This window comes from Nuphar pumila, chromosome 15 (genome assembly GCF_984573655.1).
Source record: "Nuphar pumila chromosome 15, dmNupPumi1.hap1.1, whole genome shotgun sequence".
Classification (NCBI taxonomy): domain Eukaryota; kingdom Viridiplantae; phylum Streptophyta; class Magnoliopsida; order Nymphaeales; family Nymphaeaceae; genus Nuphar; species Nuphar pumila.
The window spans coordinates 87,071,129-87,085,572 of NC_143263.1; positions in this window are offsets into that span (position 1 = coordinate 87,071,129).

Genomic DNA, 14,444 nt, shown 5'->3' on the forward strand with positions numbered 1-14,444 from the left:
TGATTTTGGTGTTGTTCCTATGCATAAGGATTCCTTTGCCAGATGACGACTTGATGTACTGCAGAATTCTATGAGCAAGAGTAAGGTATGGAACCTTGGGGTTGTGCATGAATTGGCTAATGAGATTGACGATGTAAGTGATGTCAGATCTTATAACCGCGAGGTAGATTAGGCATCCCACCAATCTTTAGAAGGCGTTGATGTCAAGTTGGTATAGTGGCCATCTATAATTTGCGGTAATGGATAGGAGGATCTTGATGATGTTCATCTTAGTGACCGAAGTGAAGGTCTCATGGTAGTCAGTTCCTTCAACTTGAGTGTACCCTTTTGCAATCAGTCTTGCCTTGTACTGCTCAATAGTTTTGTCGCTTTGGTGCTTGATCTTGTAAGAACACCTGCAGCCCATTGGTTTTTTACTTAAGGGGAGAGGAACGATTTCCGATATCCCGTTCTTTTTTAGAGCAGCGAGTTCTTCCTCTATGGCAGTTCTCCATACTTCATGTGTGTTTGCTTCTTGGAAGGTGCGAGGATCAGTCATGGAATAAACGCTGTAGAGATATTAGAGGTAAGCACTAGAGAACCCGTCAAATGAAACATGCTTCTCTATGGGGTATTCAGTGGATCTGATCGCAAGGTAAGTGTAGAAGTCTCTCAGCTTGCTCGGCTGCCTTATAATTCTATCGGATCTCTACGACACTGCGGGAGGTTCGGCGGGGCCTTCTACAGTCACATTTGGGTTGGATCCGGTGGTTTGGCTGTTACTGAGATGCTCGACAGGTGCATGATCCATGATCCTAGTGGTACTTACCTCTTTGGCATCGATGGCAAGTAAGGCAGGGATGGTGTCCTGTGAGGAGTGCTCCCCCTGAAGGTCACTGTCGAAGGCAGACTGATCTTTTGCTTGAAAGTAGGGTTCCTCTTCAAAGAATTCGACATCACAGGAGAGGTAGAGTTTCCTATCCATCGGATCGTAGCATCTGTATCCTTTTTTCAGAGAGGAGTATTTTAGAAATATGCATTTTTTCATCCTTTTCTCTAGTTTATCTCTGTATTTTTCCTGCAAGTGGACATAACATTTGCACCCGAACACGCAAAGATGGGACAGTGACATGTGTCTTTTCATAATCATCTCCATATGGCCTGACTGGGAAGATGTTTATATATGTAAAAGGTCATGGATATGGTGTAGGCACAGAAACGTTTGGGGACATTCATGTGAAATATGAAAACCCTAGCAATGTTCAGAAGAGTCCTACTTTTGCATTCGACAATGCTGTTTTGCTGGGGAGTACCAATGCAATTGGTTTGGTGAGCAGTACTGCGATTAACAAGGTGTTCAGTGAATCTTGAATTCATGTATTCCGTCTCATTGTCTGAGCGAAGCGTTCTAATTTTAGCATTGAACTGGGTTTTGACCATGTTCTCGAACTCCCTATAGATGTCAAAAACTTTATCCTTGTGTTTGATTAGGTATAACCATGTTGTGTGTGAGTAATCATCAGTGAAGGTGATAAAATATCTAAAACCGAAATATGATTCAATGGGGTCCGGTCCCCAAACATCAGAATGAATAAGGAAAACAACATTATTGCTTTTAGTTTCGAATAATGGAAAAGGAATTCTAGTTTGTTTGGAAAATTGACATGCGTTGCATGACTCCTGGGTCAAAGCAATGCCGGGAAAAATTCTTTTCAAAGTTTGATAAAAGGTATGTCCAAGTTTGAAGTGCCATTTCTTGTCCATCTCAGTGTTTTTATGGGCAACGTGAGTCTGGGTTCCTGTTGTTGATCTTCAAGAATAGCCGCAAGGTTTGACTTATTGATTTGTTGCAGAAGTTGTGCAAGATCCACTATGGTTGCACCGATTTTGGCCCCCTTGTTGCTTTCACGCGGTTGTTGTGATATTGAGCACCCATGTATTTTCCATCACATTTCTTTTAGGTGTCCAAGTTTTTTACAGTGAGTGCATCTTGGTCTTACCCGTCCCCGTGAGAGGTTGTTTGTCACTTTCTCGAGAGGTGGTTGCATAGCATTGCCATTGGAGTTATTAGAGAAAGCAACTTTTTTGTGAGGTTCGGTCCGACATTTCGTTTCGGGTCTCATGACTTTTCAACAAGTTTCTTCACGTTGAATTATAGAGCAAACTTCATTGAATTGAGGTAAATCTCTGGACATGAGAATCTGGCTTCTTAAGTTACCGTAGTCCTGACCGAGGCCGACAAGGATTTTGAAAACCTTGTCCACTTCTATGCGTCGTTTGATGACCTCTATGTTGTTGGTGATGGGTTGATATAGATTCATCCCGTCCCATATGGCACACAGAGAACTCAGATAAGAATGGAACAACTTGTCTCCTTTTGCCAGGTGGGAGATTTCTTGTTGGAGTTGGTAGATCCTGGCGAGGTTTTTCTGCTCGCCATAAATGTCTCTTAGTGAGTCCTATATTTCTTTGGCGGTGTCAAGGAAAAGGAAGCCTTCAACAATGCTTTGATCCATGGAGTTTAGTAACTAGGACATGACCATGTGATTTCTTGATTCCCATTCATCACAAGTAGGGTCGTTAGAATTGGATTGGACGATCTTACCATTAATGTATCCCAGCTTGAATTTGCTGCTAAGGAAGAGGGTGGCAGCCTTGGACCAAGACAAATAGTTGGATTTGTTAGACGGTATGGTGGTGATCTTGAGCGTGGGGTTCTGCTCTTGTACAACCATTTTAGATGTGGTATGCGTGGAGGAGCTTGGCTCGTTGTTTCTTTTCACCATAGTCGATGATCTGAAAAGGCGTGATCATAGGTTCTTACCGCTCTGCTCTGATACCATGTTAAAAGAGAGAGACGCAACATATAACGTAGTTCGACACTAGGCCTACGTCCACTGGAAGGAACACTGATGTTTGTATTATTCACAAGATCAAGAAACTGTGAGATACATGGGGGCTTTATATAGACCACTAAGAAGCATGTACCAAGGTGGATAGGGATACCTCATCCTTATCGTCAGTCACAAAGGGATAAGATGAGGTGGTTACAAGGAGAGAGACCTGGGAATATAGGAGCCCAAACTAACATGGACTCCTAAAGAGTCCATGGAAGGATGAGAGTCCTATCATGGATGGAGGATCGTGATTTTAATATGTCTCACTGGTGGGACATTGCAGGTTTGGGTCACATTTTTTTTGAGGTGAACAATAGTGTGTGCCACCCTGTTAAGGCACGACAGATAGAGGTTAGTCTGACTCAGCTTGTTCTTTCTCCTTTTAGGTGAACAACTGAGTGTGCCACCTTGTTGGTGCGCTTCTGGTTCAAACTCAGTGGTATGATGGGTGATACATGTAGGGTTTGCCTAAGCCCAACTTGTCTATCAACAAAAAAACAAGGAAAGGGGTCAGTTGAGTCACACTCGATAAGAACAGTTAGTGTATGTTACTTGTGCTGAGATGTTGCAAGTTCAAAACCCCAATGATATAGTTGTATAACAGATCAGGACAATTCATTTCATTTGGAGACTCATGGACTATTGTGGTTTCAATCAAAATGTATTTAATGTTCTACCCATTATGTCACGAATATGTGGCACATGTGCATTTGTTATACAAATTAAATTTGCTTATACATGATGTCGGTAATATGCTGTTATTTATTCTTGCACATAAACATAATGTTATGATGATAATACATATGTGAGGTTGACAATGTTACATACCTACATATGGTATTGCAAATACCATTAAGAAATGCATGTGAATGTCATTCTTACAATAAGGGCATGGACCACTGGATGGTAATTGCATGTTTTGATAAAATGCATATAATGAAAAATACAGTGTTATGTCTATGATTTTACAAGTGAGAGCTCAAAATTGAGCTTGTGGTTCCAAAGAAACCTTGTGGTGTCGTATGAGCACTCATGATATGTTATGTGTGGCATGTTATGAATGTATTGTAATGCATTGATACGATGCATACACATGATTGCTCGGGGATGAGCATATGGTCACAAAGACCAGAAGGTATTGTAATAGTACCCAAATTGATAAATCTAACTTACATGCACACATAATCTAAATTAATGTTTGACTGGTTTAAAGGCACCTGAGCACATTGGATGGGTTAATTGAATGAACTAAATGAAATTGTTAAACTACCAAATTTTTTGTAGCCTGTCACTTTTGCTATTGGGACAGTCTAAGTTACCTTGAAGGAGTACTTAGGCTTTTTGAGCCCTGGGTGCCAAATGAGGCAGATACCTTTGAGGTAGCACTTGTAAAATAAGGTAATAATATAAAAATAATTGATATCTCATTCAGTCTTGGGCTATCTTAGAGAAGATAGATGGTACAAACTCCATTGGGTTATTATTTTTTTTTATATACTTGGAGCGGTAATGACTCAATTGGTCCCCTGCCCATGGAGTTAGGGGACCAGATTACCAATTTATCCTAGGTGATATATCTTTTATTTTCTACAGTAGTTAGATGCATCATGTTTATTTTGGCTTCTAGGAGTTTCTCTCGGTCATTATACCGCTCATTTTAGAATTTGATTCAGATAGTCATTTGGAGCATTAAAATACATAGCATAATAAACCCCCATGAGATCTCATATATCTCAACGTAAGTAAACTATGCATACTTGCAAGGGGATAAACAAGAGAAACAAAAATCTTTACCTGAACAACTTCACATTAGTGTAATTGTTAATGAATTATGTTTTAATTATGTAAACTCTATATTGTATATTTTTTGGATAAAAATTTTAGGGCGTTACACCTAGTCTAGCAACAAACAGGTGCTCTAGCCTAAGCTCAACAAAAGCGAGAGGATCATGCATAAGGTTCTTAGCCATATGAGGTTGGGATGGGCATGTCTGGGATGCAAACCCCCACTGGACACGATAGGGTAGAGGTCTAAGGATAATTGTGGTATAGATTTTAAGAAGTTTTGAGAAAAGTTCTAAGAAAATAGGAAAATTAGGCAGGCTGAAAATGACTTTGAAGGCTAATCAAGGAAGGGTTTCGATTCAGATATGGTATGAATTGAACCAAGGGCTTGCCAGATACCTAGGGATGTGTGTTAGGGTTAGGATATATTGTTGGATGTTAGAGAATAGTAAAATAGGTCATTGGGTGTTTGAGATACTCAAATGGAAAAAACAAAGTTTTTGAGGTTAATTGGGTAGATGTATTTTTGGTTCTAAGGCTATAAAAATAAAGATAAAGTAATCTAAGGTTTGGTTACAGGTGTAAGATATTAATATTAGAGGTTTGAAGGGCTAGGTACATGAGTTAGGCTTCAAAGATGGTAGTACAACAAAACCATGACTATAGAGGATTTAAAACAACTTTCTCGGGCAATGTAGCCTTCTTGAATCTTTGAAAAGAACTCATAAAGGGATTTAGTCCTTTGCGTAGGCCAGATCCACAACCACACATGTTGTGGCAGGTGAGATCATAATAGAAGAGAAGAAGACATCAAGGATGTAGGGACGTTCAAGAGGAAAGAGAGACAAGAGAGGGTGTTAGAGGGTAGGGACGTCAAAGAGAAGGGAGAGAGAAAGAGAAGGGGTCAACTAGGCCTTAGAAGAACTCAATATGCTTAAAAGGGAAACCCCAACACTCTATTTATAGAGTGAATGCTCGGTGGTAAATTCTAAACTAATTATGATTTCATAAAGAATCTTACCAAGAATAAGAAACTTAATAAGAGAGATGCTCCTAGAGGCCAATCTCTATCAAGACTCCTACATTAATTAAAAATCTTAAATAATTAAGAAAAATAAATGATTAAGTCTTTATCTAATTAATAACTAATTAATTTTAAGAAGGATCCAGGAAGCCTTTGGAAGTAGAGGATGTCCCATGCTGATCTCTTGGTTTACACCCCTTATATGGGCCCCGTCGGGTGGCCCTATTTGGTTCTGATGTAGACATGTGTCATACTATCCATTTTTCTGGTATAGACACATGTCCATTAAAAATTTTACATGTGAGGAAGACATATCACTCTCCTCGATTCCACTTAGGCCTGAAGGACCCTCACTGCCTATAGGGAAAGGCGTGTGGATCTTGAAGCTCAGATCTGCACCATCTTTCAAAATTCGAGTCATAACATCCTCTTGTGTGTGTGCATCAGTCACTCCCTTAGGACATGTTTTGGTAATTGCTATACTTTATGTTTGGTACCAATTAACTTCCATTTATTTATGACATTGTGACATACACTTGTGTATGCATGAAGAACTATCAATCTAGTCGACTTCACACACAAATGTCTCTTATACTAAATAGAAGAAACCTTCCTCTTTGAGTAACCAAACATGTTGTGCGACATCTCTATGCCTCCTACAGTGACGGGAACTCCTTCGAGCTAACATCAGTGGATGTCCTGCTTCATGCTAGCATTAGTAACCTCAGTGCAATATTTCTAGATGGTGGTGACACATGCAAGCATATAGAAGACCTTCCTCTTTAAGCAGCCGCACGTCGTTGGACCTCAAATTGGGCTTCAGTAGCTTAAGAAGAGATTTTAAAGATTGACCAACATGAATTTAAGGTCAATCCTTGAAGATCACTTGTGAAGATTAGATTCTTTAGCAGTTGAAATCACCATTGTTGGCTTGTTTGAGGTAATTCTGGTGATCTCAAATTTGTTTTTGATAGATTACATTAGATCTAGCTAGATCGAGTTTGATCCTGAGTAACTCACCTGTTTTGGGTTAAAAATTAAGTATCTTGTGTATTCTCCTTATCGCATGTTCATGCATGTTTTCATTGCATCTGATAAAATTTCTAAGCAATTTTGACTGATTGTTGAAAAATTTACTGGTTGCTTTTGATGCCTAAGAGTCTAAAGACCACGGGAGAGCATTTTTATCACTGCTCACGGTCGAGTATCCTGGAATTGAGCATCAATCCATAGACTCCCCTTTAAAATTTGTTGTTATGTTGCATTGTCAGCATCCGCAATTTCTGACGAGCATATCTCAACCTCTAGAGCACTTCTACATGCGTTCTTAGACTCTTTGAAAAGCTTATTGAATATTCTTAAAATTTATCTCCTTTGGCAAGTCATTCCACTTACCCAACAATTCACGGCAAAAAACTAGGCTTGGCAAGTCCTTCCACTTAACAAAAAATTCGCGAAAAAAACTAGGCTTGTTCTGCCCGCGCAGTCGATGGTCTAAGATCTTTTCCACTTGCTTCTCAAATTGCACTTGCACATTCAGGGGTGCTCGAATAGGTCTCGTCTGCCCAGGGTTCAGTAGGTCTTCATGGTATGGTTTGAGGAAGTTTACGTGAAATACTGGGTGGGACTTAATCCAAGGGGGCAAAGCCAACTGATAGACCATGTTTCCCACTCTCTGCACCACTTGGAAGGGCCCATCATACCTAGGCACCAGCCCTCGATGTACCATCTTTCATTGGATCTTTTTTCTTATCTGAGGCATTAGTTTAAACATCACTTGATCGTCAACAATCAACCATCTTCTTTATACGCTTGATGGCTTGGGTTAGATGGTCCCTGGCCTCACTCATCTTCTCATGCCGGTGCTGCACATTTTGCATCACAACAGAACACTGTCCGCACATCACCAGTGCCACATCTGGTGCGGTGAGGGGTTGTTGGCCTGTGGCCAACTCAAAGGGACTGCTACCTGTAGAACTACTACACTGTAAATTGTAGCATAACTGCGCTGCATCTAATAGATTAGGCCAATTCTTCTGATTGGCCATGATAAAATGTTGCAAGTACTCCTCTAGTATCACTTTCACCTGCTCTGCTTGGCCATCACTTTGCGGATGATTGATAGTAGAGAAGTTCAACTGGGTGCCTAACATTTTGAACAGGCACACCCAAAAGCGACCAATGAACCACACATCACAATCACTAACGATGTCCAAAAGCAATCCTTAATGCTTTACGACATGGTTCATGAAGAGTAGTCTAGCTGCCTCCTCCGCAGGCAACCTATAGGGGCCTGCATGAACACCCTATACTTCGAGAAACAATCAACCACTACCAAGTTCGATGCCTTGCCATCTACCTTCGGAAAGCCAGTGATAAAATACATAGAGATGCTTTGCCAAGGTCTCTATGAGTAATGGGTCAAGTACTCCACTAGGCTTCTACCTCTCAGTTTGATAGGAGTGCCTGCATCCTATCTTGGCCTGGATGACCTACCCATTCGGTGTTGTGCATGTCTTGCAACAATTCCTTCTTCAAGCTTCTCCTGAAAGGAACGTAGACGCTTTCCCCTTTGGCATAGAGTACCCCCTCCCTTAGCCAAAAGTGTATGCACACACCCTTTTGCACTAACTGAACCAACCATTGGGTCATAGGTTTAATCTGTGTGGCCTCCCGAATGCGTCACAACATATCCCCCGCTACTCTTACAATTGCGGCCACATGAGGCACCAAATTGAGTTCATCAGCTGCCACATTGTTTTTCCTGTGCGATGCACCAAAGTAAACTCAAACTCTGCCAAGAAGTCTTGCCACCGAGTCTATTTGGGTGATAGGCGCTTTTGTGTGGCAAAGTAACTATTTGCTACATTATCCGTCTTCACCACAAACGACTGCCCCAACAAGTAGTATTGCCATAAATACAGGCAAAGCACCATGACAGTCATCTTCTTTTCATGGGTCGGGTATCTCCGCTCCATGTCACTGCCGGCTCTCATGTACAACAGGATGCCCTTCTTGTAACAATTACACTCCCCCAAGTAGTAGTGTTTTGGGATTGAAATTTATCATTTTGAGCAAGTAGCAGTGTTTGCTACTTTGTTCTACTGATTGTACTCCAATGCGACTTTGAATGCATAATTCACAACATCCACACATGCTAGACCTTTAATTTGGCTTGAAGCTAGCTTGAAGTGTGAGAAAAGTAGTGGAGTCGGTTGTCTACAAGAGATTTGATAGCATTCCATTTTATTAAAAAAAGGGTTATTTAGTAGTATTTTGAGTCCCTTCTTGGACATGTATTGGATCCAAGGCCCAATTATAAGGGTATTGGACCATGGGTATAACTGTTTATACAAGTTTTCTTGTTTTGGGTCTTTTTTTTGTATTGAGTAGGTTTGGATCTCTTCACACTAGGGGTGGCAATCGGGTCGGGTTGGTGGGTCGTGTCGGCGGGTCAGCATACCTCAACACGAACCCGACCCATTTATTAAACGGGTCGGCTGTGGCAAACACGAACCCGACCCATTTATTAAACGGGTAACCCGACACGACCCGGTTAACCTGTTTAATAAACGGGTTGGGTCGGGTAAATGGGTTGGCGGGCGGGTTGACAGGGTTCGGGTAAACGGGTTGACCCGCCTGCCTAACCCATTTATTAAACGGGTCAGCCGGGTTGGCATACCCCTAACACGAACCTGACCCGTTTAATAAACGGGTTAGGCGGGTCGACCCGTTTATGACACGAACCTGTTTAAGCCAAACCCGAACCCGAACCCGCCTAAGAGGCGGGTTGGCGGGAGGTGTCAGGTTTTGCCACCCCTACTTCACACATTGTATTTGGATTACATGGGAGGTAGTGAGGGGTATTCTAGTCTTTTAGGGCTCATGGGTCTATGTAAACCCGTATACTATGGTTATCTCATATGCTTTGATCCTCCTTGATGAGAATTACTTCTCTTTGGCCTCTCTCTTGTAGAGTGGATTGGCTATTGACTCATTAGGGTTTTTTTCTTAGTGAGAATTTCTCTTCGTTCATTCCATCTCTTGTAATTCCTCAACTTCACCATAGCTAATTTTTCTTTTTTACCATTTCGCCTCAATTCTCCCATTCTCCATGATCGGGGGTACCAAGATTTTGCCATTTTTGGCACGGGCGATTTTGCTCAGTTTTTTGCAGAATTGTGTACTATGTTTTTTTTGGCAAACTTCGGGCTCGCGTATCTCTAGTTCCACTCATGCACCTAGCTGAATTTTAGTGTGGTTATTCTCTATAATACGGTCGGTTTGTGTTCCAATTTGCGCCAAGAATTTCATTGTATGCTGTCAGTTCGGGTCCTGTCAAGTTAAGCTAAAAAAATGTGTATATTCTATAGTCATGAAGTGTTTAATAAGTTTTCCAAGTGTTTGTGGATTCGACTTTTTGAGCCATTTGTGAGTTGTAATGAGTTTTATGTAGCTTAATTGAGTCTTGTAGTGTTTGTATGAATGTCTTAGAGTCCCATTTGCTGATTTTGAGGAACTCTAAAGGCCAACCTCCAAATAAGAATCATGTTAGGAGCTTTGGCTTAAAAGCTACCTGCTTGGACTTAAACCGCCTTCAGCAAGAACTCGAGGGTCAATTGGCTGAGGCTGTGGACAATCTTATTGGGCTCCACCAATAAAGAATCGGACCAATCAGAGATTTTGCTCTTTATATCTTGTGAGGTCAAGCAAACCTGGGTCTATCGATTGTTCTGTGTGGATTGTAGCTGCCCAGCCTGGTTTGCTATAAAGCACATTGATTAACTTCTCTATCCTCCAAGTGTCATCCATCTGCCAAAGGCCTTCGTGCTTTTTTGTTTGGTTCCACCACCAATGCACCTCTTCTACTCGTATTACCCTAAAAATTTGATGCAGTGTGACGACCGCGATAGGCCTGCAAATCCCACATTAAGAGCATGGAAGAAGCAAAATCTGTCAACCCAAGTGCAAGAGAAATAGGGGATGTCAGAAATGAGTGGCAAAGAAGCTCCGGTGGAATCCTACGAAAGCTTGGAGTTGAGTAGGTCTTTGTGTTTGCCTGTGGAGTGTTGCGGGCAGAGGTGGCATGGCTATACTAGCATGCCAGAGAGGCAAAGCCCAGCGCTGCCCAATGATGAGATCGTGTTGTTTGTGCCTGCTGATCGGGTGGTGCACGCTAGGGGCCTGCCTAACCCCAGTTTGCCTTAAAAAAAAAATTTCTTTGTCCATTTTTTGTATAATAGAGAGAAATCACCGCGTGGGCCAACCATGATTATAGGAGACCAACCAACACCTATGGCCGGATTCAATCTTTGGGTGGAAGCCTCTCATTTGAGTTCCCTTATCCCAGGAGCCTTAAATATTGTAAATAAACCTCCCAGTCTACCTCTCGTCGTTCTAAAAGTCTCCACAAAATCTGACTTGCTTATAGGCTTTTATAGTCACTTTAGCACATCCAAGCATGCATATCATGTAATTTTGGCATCAAAATGTCCGAGCATCCTATCCTGCTTCAACCAGCAAACTTAAAGCTTAATTCTCTTATCGATCTCTGATGCTCTTATAGCATCCACTTACCCGGGAAACGGGCCTTGTTTTGCATAAGGATTCATCTTTGGAAGAGGAGCTAAGAGTTTGATCCACGTAAGGATAGAATGCAGGTTTTCAACTGTAGAAGCGAAAATTTATGCATGTGAACGTGAGAGAGAGAGAGAGAGAGAGAGAGAGAGAGAGAGAGAGAGAGTTCTGTCCCATTTAACACAAAATGGCACTTAGAATTGCACAAAATCATTACATGAAAAAAAATTGCCGTCTTTTCCTCGAAAGTTCAGTCCCATTCAACACAAAATGACACTTAGAATTGCACAAAATCATTACATGAAAAAAATTGATGTCTTTTGCTTAAAAGTTATTACGTAAGAACCCAATACAACGTTTTCTTTTCCATGAGGTGTACATCGCCTCAATCAATCAAAGAATAAAACCAAAAAGAAAAAAAAGCCAAGAACCTCAGGCAGCGTATGCCTGATAAGCTATTAGAATTCCTACACTCCAGCACTTTGTGCTAGTGAGCTCACCGACTTACATAATTACTTTTTTTTTACTACTTACAGGGAGGGGGGATTTGGACACCGCTGTACTTGGCTTTAACGTTGGAGCAAGTAGCTTTTGGTTGTCCTCCGTAGTAGTTCAGCTGCACGTCTTTCATGGTTACGTCTTGGCATGGGAACCCCCTGCTGCACTCCAGCATCACTGCCAGCTCCGTAGCTGAGGTCCCTCGAATTTTGTTGAAAGTAACTTTACTGATCCTGACTCGTGAAGGAGACTGCCATGCATGCATGTTTGCACAAAGTTAGAGGCACTAGCGTATGAAGATTTTTTTTTGTCAAAATTTAACCATTATTTTTTACCGATTTGGGGCAACTTGTGTAAGGGCAGTAAGTCTGGTCGATGATGATGGGGTTGGAGACGGCATTCATGATGATGTTCTCAAAGGTCATGTTCCTGGCCATTGTGCTAGTGGGAGAACCTTCCCATGTCTTGATTCTCACTCCATTCATGGTGCCAGTGAGCGTGCAATCCCGCACTATCAGTCCATCCACGTTTCCTTCCTTGGGATACTTTCCCAGACTGCCCACGCTGTTTCATCACCATCCAAGACAATACTCAGTATCCAAAGTCTAAACTCTCCCTCTCTCTCCCTCACTCATATGGATCCTTTTTTTTTCTATGACAAGAAACTCTCTCTCTCTCTCTCTCTTGATATATATATATATATATATATATATATATATATATATATATATATATATAAATATATATATATATATATATATATATATATATATATAATCAGTTTCCACTACCAAGGTACCAGTTCATTTAAAAGGCGCACGCTTCCCAGGCTTTTGCAAATTTTGGCTGTTCTGGATTCAATCTGATTCGACTCTCGAATGTATTTTATGATCCAAAATCCAAAGTATTTGCATCCCTAAGACAAACCCCCCAATGGGGTCACCCACACCACACGCAAACTGATACAGAGCCCACTATTTAAAGGCACCCGCACAAACTGTAGTAGTGGAACCTGGGATGAAGGGGTCAGCACCTTCTCCCCAAGCCCACTGCCACTCGAGAGACCCTGGCAGGTGTATGGATGGTGTTTTGTTGATTTTTCTGGTTTACCTGATTCCATGTCCTGGTCCGCACTTGATGTTCTTGATCAACACGTCCGAGTTGCCAGAACCTATGGAGATGCAGTCGTCGCCTGTTCGAATGATGCTGTCAACAATCTTGACCCCTTTGCACTCTTCTAAGTGCACCCCGTCAGTATTTGGGCTCGCGTCTGGTGCGTCAATCTTTAGATTGTAGGCATAGAAGTTGTTGTTGCCCAAGAGCGCATAGTGGAAGTACTTGCTGTCGCGTGAGGTTATTCCCTTGACCACCGTGTTGTTCGTATAGACAAACTTGAGAGACTGCAAACACCATAACCAAGAGCCACTCAACTTAGCAAAATAGAACTTTGAATGCTCTAAGCTACCCTTGCAGGAGTGGCCAGTGGGGGTGGTTGTTAGTGTGCTGAGATGAAGGCACCGAATCAAACCCTAGGTGTGTCTGTATCTTTCAGATGACACATTAGTCGTTGGGGCTTGACGAAAGAAGAGAGAGAGGAAGAGAGCTTACAGATGGCAGGATCTTGCATTTTGATCTAAAGGGGCAAACGTTGAGGGGCCAAGCTGTTTCTCCCTGGCCATCGAAGGTGCCGCTTCCTGTCAGTATCAGGTTGTTCAACCAACCAAAGAGTATCCACTCATCGCTCGTAAATCTGTGGATATTGGTTGATGCTTTCACGTTGCCGTTCACTTGCACTGTTATGTAAGTGGCTTTGCACGGTCCAGCGAATCTCACTGGCCCTATTAAGTAATCCCTCTTTGGAATCAACATCGTTGGATAGCCTGTGGACTCGCACGCACTTTTCCATGCTGCTATAAATGCCTGACAGAAAAATAAAGAATATTTAAAAATCCAATAAAGTAATAATTCAATTCAAAATCTTAAACTCTGGAACCCGAAAAATGGTACAACGCTAGTGGACACCACCAATTTGGTTCATCGGATTGAGGTAAGAAACTGGTAATTGGAATTCGGTAGTTGTAGGCAGAAGAGTTATAAAAATATAACCTTCTTCCCTGACGATATTACCATGAAATTGAACGAGTAATAGACGTAGGAAGAGAAATAGAGAATCAACATGGACGTCAAATATCGACCAAGTGATATCAAGAACTAAATCTCATTGAAAAACTGCTGAGAAAACTTGAAATGTGGTAATCATGGATGAAGATCGCAGTTAGAAGGATAAACCTCCTGATTGGTTTCCTTTTGTTTTGCAATCTTTGTAATGTGTTATTGATGTACTGGTAGGGGTCTGCCTAACCCCAGATTGCTTATCCCAAAAAAAACTCAATCATATGCATTGAGCCACAAGACATAATCCTTTTTTTTTGTTTTTTTGAAACTATATTAAAAACCAAAGTTGGTAGGAACCATTTGGTATAAAAACTTACAACCATAATGATAAGAACAAACAGGCAACATGTTTAGAAGCTCACAACTGTAAAAGTCGAGAGTACCCCAAAAAAGGATAAAAGAAACAGAGAAGAAAACAAATTATGAACAAAGACAAACATTGGTATCATCAGTGCGGCCATCTCCTTTAGCGCCAAAGCTATCAACAATAAAGACTGAAGAGCCCGCGA